The following is a 7,015-nucleotide window of genomic DNA, read 5'->3' as shown; positions in this document are numbered from 1 at the left end:
TGACCCACGCCCAGATGCAAAGTACCTCACGGCATGGTTCATTGCAGGACTCAAAAAGAAAATCCGAAAGGATATGAAAAAGATAAGTAGCTATGAAACGTTCAATGCTGCTCATGCGGCAGTCATTGACATCGAGGATGGCATGACCAACTCAGACACTAGCAGTGATGATGGCAGGTCTAATACACAAGATAAGTGCTCAAAAAAGGGTAAATCAAAGGACACTACCGAAACATCAAATGAAGATCGCCTAGAGGCCATGACCTTGAAGCTGAAAGCAGATATGATGCAAGCCATGGATCAAAAACTTCAATTGTCTCCGCCACCAACTCAACCATATCCACGACGAGAAAATGTATGGTGTCCACACTACATGGCAAATCATATAGCAAATGAGTGCTCGGTCCTCAGAGCCAGGATCACTGCACAAGCAAATCCACTGCCACAGTTGTGGTGCCATATCTATGTCATCGGCAGCCATGATGAGAATAGTTGCATCTTCAACATGCGCAACAACCCACCTCGACCTCAACAATACCAAGCGGCACCCATGCTAGTATATAGGCCGCCACTTGCACAAGCGCCCCCAGCTCCAAGGCTAAATCTTGTACCCATTCAAACACAAGTCCCACAACTCCTTAGGAATCCAAATCCACGACCATATCCAAGAGCACCAAACCCAGCTCCTCAGGCAGTTCCAATACATCAATTACAAGCCGAGGAAGTAGACTCGTCATTTGAGTATGAAGTAGAGTACCCAGTGTACTATGTAGAAGGTGTCAAGGGTCTAATCCCAGTTTATGCAAATCAAGTACATCCCAACACATATTGAGCACCAATCAAGTGCTACGGTTGTGGAGAAAATCACCGGATCGCAGAGCGCCCTCATCATGCATGCATGGATTGTCCCATGAAAAATAAGATCCCAATGTCCCCATTGGCATCATTGGGGTGGAACGTCAAAGTCTGGATCTAGTAAGTGTAAAATCACAACCTATAAATGTAATTACATGCCAATAGAAAGAGGCCGCCAAGGACCCTAACATTCCAATCCAACCAAAGAGGCTTCTTAAAAATAAAGCACAAGTGCCTCCACCTCCGCCAATCAATGAGCAACCGAGCTCATCCACAACAACTCTCGAGCCTCAAATAAAAGAAGCTCCATACCCGAATGTAGAGGTGGAGAAGGCTTTTCAGGTACTTCAACAATGGGTCCAAAATGAACAAGCTCAATTTGAGGCTGAGAAACAAGCTCAAGACCCAATCCATGACTTGGCCCCACAAAGTATTGATACTATACTCGAGCCTTTGTTCCAACAACAGACTCCACAATAGAATGTACTGCCACATCAACAAGAAGCCGCACTCTCTAGCATCCTGAGTAGCCCTGTTTCAATTCCCATCAGAATTCTTTTACGGAATTGTCCCAATCTCTACGAGAGTTTCAAAGGATGGATTGAACCCAAAAATCCCCCTCCACCTATGAACGACATTGAAGATATCCCTATGCGGATTGGTCAAAGAGATGACATACGCAACATTACTGTGCCTTTGATCCACAAGGCATATAATGAAGTCCAAGCCATAGTGGATGGTGGACCCGGTGTAAATGTCCTATCAAAGGAGCTCTATGAAAAATGGGGTTTCCCACTGATGCAAAAGGCTAATTTCAACATATGCCTTGCCGATGATTCACGGGCTAAACCCTTGGGGATAGTGAATGGCGTGTCCACAAAGATCGCAAGAGTCCGCTTTTCCCTTCAATTCATAATCTTGGGTCTCCCCAAAAAATCCTATCAAATCTTACTAGGACGTCCTTGGTTACGGGAAGCATCAGTCCTCCATGACTGGGGAACTAATAGACTAACAATCCAGAATCAAGACACTATAGTCAGGGTGAATGTGGGGATAGGAGCTATTAAACCAATTATGCCTAGAGTGTTGGATGACACATCTTCAACAACAATCTCAAGCAAATCAACTCCCTTGCAACAGCATGCCATAGCAGGTGACTCACAAAACAATCCCAATAATTGGATACGAACATTGGCAACCATCGACAGCTGCCATTCATTAGACCCCATCTTCTCACAAATCAATGCTAAGGTGCTATAAGTAGATCCTCCACTCCAACATGAAGAACCAATCTATCTAGAGATGCCATTCTTTATGGCTAACCTCAAGTGGGATAATGAACCTGAAGAAGGTACCCATACCAATGATGATTTAGATTTTCCTTGAGACCTTGAAACAGAGGCTGCAAATGCTAAACTTGAAGGTCAAATCTTTGATAATGAATTAGACATTTTGCATGCCCTAATGGCAGTCGAGCTCCCAAAAGTTGAACCTTCAAAGTTGAATAATAGCAGAAGATCCCACAAGAAAGCTGAAGGAGGAAATCGTAGAAAAGCCAAGGCCGAGCAGTTCAATGAATTTGAATGAGTCCAATCAAATCGTCAAATTGTACCTTGTGAAATCAGCTCCCTCAAAATGCGAACCACTACCTCTTGAATGGTCCCCTGGGGGACTAGAAGGAGTATGCAATGAACCCTTACTTGGAAACACCTTACCAATGGAAAAGTTACCCCACAGTTCCCAACGTAATAAGTTTTAGAAATATAAGCCACATGTGCGGATGAAGCTCGATCAAGAGACTCTAGAAAAAGAAAGAAAAGAAGAGCCTAACAAATTAATAAATGCAACTATGCCACCTAGTACACATGAGACATGTTAGGCTAGTTCAACCCCATCAAAGGCCGATCTTCGAGAAGTGCTGGAATACTTCAAGAATTATACAAGTGGCAGTGCGCCAATAGCAATGCCAAGACCACTTAGAGAATCTGAAGTTCAAGAAACCGATAGCATTGGAGAAACTCCAATTTATGAGGGACCAGCAAAAACATGCACAATAAACCTTGCCCTTGAAGGGGAGGAAGAAAAATTGGTTTTCATTGGGAAACAGCTTCGCCAAGAAGATGAAACCAAACTCAAAGGACTCCTAATGGAATACCGTGACTGCCTCACATGATCATACAAAGAGATGAAAGGAATTTCACCAGAAGTGGCACTACACATGATACCTATAAGGGAAGGTGTTCACCCTAAGGTATGTGGACCTTATCACACAAATCCTAAATATGGCACCATGGTTTATGACGAGCTAGAAAAACTACTAGATGCCAGATTCATCTATGAGAGAGAGCACACTGATTGGGTTTCACCCATTGTCATTGTACCTAAATGCAACAAGAAGCTCAAAATATGCATAAACTTGAAAAATGTGAATGTCGCCACAATTAGGGATCACTATCCCCTACCCTTAACAGAAACAGTGTTGGAAAAGGTGGCAAGATCCGAAATATATAGCTTCTTGGATGGCTTCAGTGGCTATAACCAAGTGAAAATTGTTCCTCAAGACCAATCAAAAATAGCATTTGCTACAGAATGGGGTATTTTTGCATATAGAGTCATGCCATTCGGCCTTTGTAATGCCCTAGCCACATTCCAGTGAGTCATGTTCACAGCTTTCAAGTCATTTTTGAATAAGTTTTTACAAGTGTTCTTGGATGATTTGTGCATCCATTCAAACAAATAGGACCACTTCAAATGTCTTGAAGAAGCACTAATCAAATGCAGGGAGTATGGCATCTCCCTAAATCCAACAAAATGCCAGTTCATGGTCACCCATAGAGTTGTTTTGGGACACATCGTCTCTCAACATGGGATTGCAACTGACATAAACAAAATCAAAATCATCATGGAATTGCCTCCTCCTACAAATTCCAAAGGTGTACAAGTCTTTATGGGACATGCCGGCTATTATAGAAGATTCATATTGCAGTATGCCATGATAGCTAGACCACTTTACAAATTATTAGTGGAGTTCTTATGGACTGAAGAGTGTGACAAGCCTTTGAGCTTTTAAAGTGGCACCTAATCATAGCAATTGGGAGTGTGCTTTGTCAACCTGGTGAACATAAGAAAGACTACCCCTTCTACTTCATCAGTCGACAACTCAATGATGCAGAGATCAACTATACAACATTGCATTGAAGGCGAGCGCAACTGCACATAGAACTGTAGTTGCACATTCATAGGTTGTGAGTGACAAGAAAATCTAGCCAAGTATGTCCAAGACACCACCACAGGCTTAGAGATCACTGCCAATTCCTCTATTGGAGACACCCGCACTACCTAAGAGACTGTAACCACTATCGTAGAAGGTTTCGCAGTGGTCATTACTGTACATTGAAGCTGCTCCAACCATCTTTGAGTGAGTGATCCCCCCACTAGCGGACTACCTTCAGAAACACCCATCTCAGTGGTTGCAGGGGCTACTGACATTGTCACCTCTCAGCCATGACCAGTGGCGGAAGTGGAGGCATAACGCTGATCTAAGTTGATGCCACCCCATTGCAAAACACAGTCCCTGTTCCACCTGCATGAGAAGGAGTCAGGGGTGCAAGGGGAGAAACTGCCCCCTGAGTGATATGAGGCCCTTGAGGTTTCTACTTCTTGGGTGCTCTACTAGTAGCTGAACATTCAGCCTCCTCCTACAAAGGTCCTTCAGGTTCAAGAGTAAGAACTAAGGCCATATTCTGTTGAGGTGTCGTAGACTCAAGATGTAAAGGCAACAGGATCTCCAAAATTTGACCAATCTTTGAGTTCAATGCCTACTTCTTCTCAACAGCTGTCGCCACCCTTTGAGCCTCTACATGTATGCACTCCTTTAGAACATGGGCCCATGGCACTACTCGTTGCTTAGCCACCATGATCATCCCTCAAGATCGAGGAGTGATTGTATAAGTTTTTGCCTGCAAAAACACAGGCTTCAGAATCCAGTGATATAGGTCCCACACTTGAGCATCCTTGCATGAACTGAGCTTGTACTCTCCTTTGGTAGGAGTCTCAAATTCATCCAACATCGCCTCCACTGAACAAGTTGGCTACATGAACAATCCTCCATCCATTGGCAAAAATAGTCTCTAATAGATCAACTGAACCATTAGCTCCCGATGCTCACCAAAAACTCCACAACAGTCCCCATTGACAGCTACTGGGGTAAAGCACCAATGCTGTCAGATGAATATTCACCCTCTACCAACAATCAATGATGTTGAAGCTCCAAAGGCATAGAAGTTGCAAATGAGCATCAATAGATTGCGAATCAATATAGACCAGCGGAAGGAAAGGAAGAAACTATGCATGTGCCATCCCCATAGCGATGCAAAATAGAAAGAAGCAAAGAGCACTGAATGTAGAGTACAGTGGGAAGTCGAAAGAGCTCAAGAGAACTACAAGTGCAATGAGGAAGAATGAGCAAACCATTGGTACATGCAAACAAATGCCCAAGAATTGCAATCCAGATTGCCAATACCCCCCTTGATGATCGGTAGTTGCATGGCAGCTGTGATAGGACCTCGCAGAAGACTATTGTCATTATGCCTCCACCTCGATCGGATTTGTTTGAAAAATAGCCACCAGCTCCGCATCAAGAAACTCATCTTCCACTCCTGTTGGCAGCTCCCCAAACTCCTGTCAAGATAAATAATCTGGTACCACATAGTGTGATCCCGGTTGATGAATAACATCAAAATTATATTCTTGCAGTAGCAACACCCATCGTGCCAATCATCACATAAGACTTTGCTGTTGTACCAAATACAACAATGTCGAATGATCAACATGGAATACAAAAGGTCAGCCCAACAAATAATGCCAGAATTTTTTGACTGAATAGATCATTCCCAGTCCTTCTCTTTCCGTGATAGAGTAATTCTTTTTGCTAGTTGAGAGTCGTCAGTGTAGTAGACTGGGTGATACCATTTGTCTACATCTTCTTGCATCAAGACACTACCAATAGCTCTATTCGAGGCATCCACAAATACATGAAAATTCTTCTCCCAATCCAAAGACATCAGCACCGGTGCTATGGAAATCTGGATCTTGAGTTCCTGGTAAGCTTGGTCACACTTTGTGGTCCACACAAATGCCTTCAGTTCCACATGAGCAAATGCATTCAAGGGAATCAACATATGAGCCAAGAACCGTAGATGTATGTGCCATGCCATTGAATTTGACCCAAAAGGTGCAAGCACTCCTTAGGTGTTGTTGGAGCAATTCTCGGGGGGTTCACTCATCATATGTAATCCTATCACGTGAGTTCAACAGAAGGATATTTTTTATTTCCAAAATTTACAGAAATAAATATACATAAGGGACTATTTAAAATAGTTTTGGGAAAAATTTACAGATTTGTATAGAAAAGGGGTACATTTTATTAATGAAAAATTTACAGATAAGGGATTTTACAAATAGGCCTTGAACGCACGTGATATAGAGGGTTTATACATAGTGACCCCCCCGAGGAGCAATTGCTTTTGCATAATCACAACCACTTTGTCTAGATCCACTGCAATTCCTTCTGCTGAAATCACATGCCCCAGGAGTTGGCTGTTACGGACTGCGAACACACATTTCATAGGATTCAGGCTAAAGGAGACCTCCCTCCATCGTTGGAAGCACTTCCGCAAATGCTCCAAGTGCTCGGTGAATGTTCCGAACACACTGAGATCCATGGATGATTTTTTCAACTTAGTTTCATCAAGAAGTGAAAATTTTATAGTGGCATTGAAAGTTTGTATCCCTAATAAAAATAAACGTTCGAAACATTTGCCACGATTTGAAACTTTATGCAAAAAAATTTAAGTTTTGCCAAGATTTACATTTTTTCCTTCAAAATTCAAAAGAAAAAAAAAAGTACTACATTCTCCTAATATTGTGAAGCTAAAAAAATGAGCTTGAAAACTTTCGCCAAGATTTTATATTAACATATAAGCATAGCTTCAATAAAAACATCCCTGTTGAGATCATCCAAGAAAATCCACATGAAATCTGTCAAGGAAGAGCCTAAAATCTCCTGCATTGCTTGCACTGAAAAGTCGAGGGAGCATTCCCCAATCCAAACCACATGACTGTATAGACATAGACCCCCCATGATGTGATGAACACTATG

The sequence above is a fragment of the Dipteris shenzhenensis genome, chromosome 20 (genome assembly GCF_047967505.1).
Source record: "Dipteris shenzhenensis isolate YYH24624 ecotype China chromosome 20, Dip_SZ_1.0, whole genome shotgun sequence".
Classification (NCBI taxonomy): domain Eukaryota; kingdom Viridiplantae; phylum Streptophyta; class Polypodiopsida; order Gleicheniales; family Dipteridaceae; genus Dipteris; species Dipteris shenzhenensis.
This window is presented reverse-complemented; position numbering follows the sequence as displayed.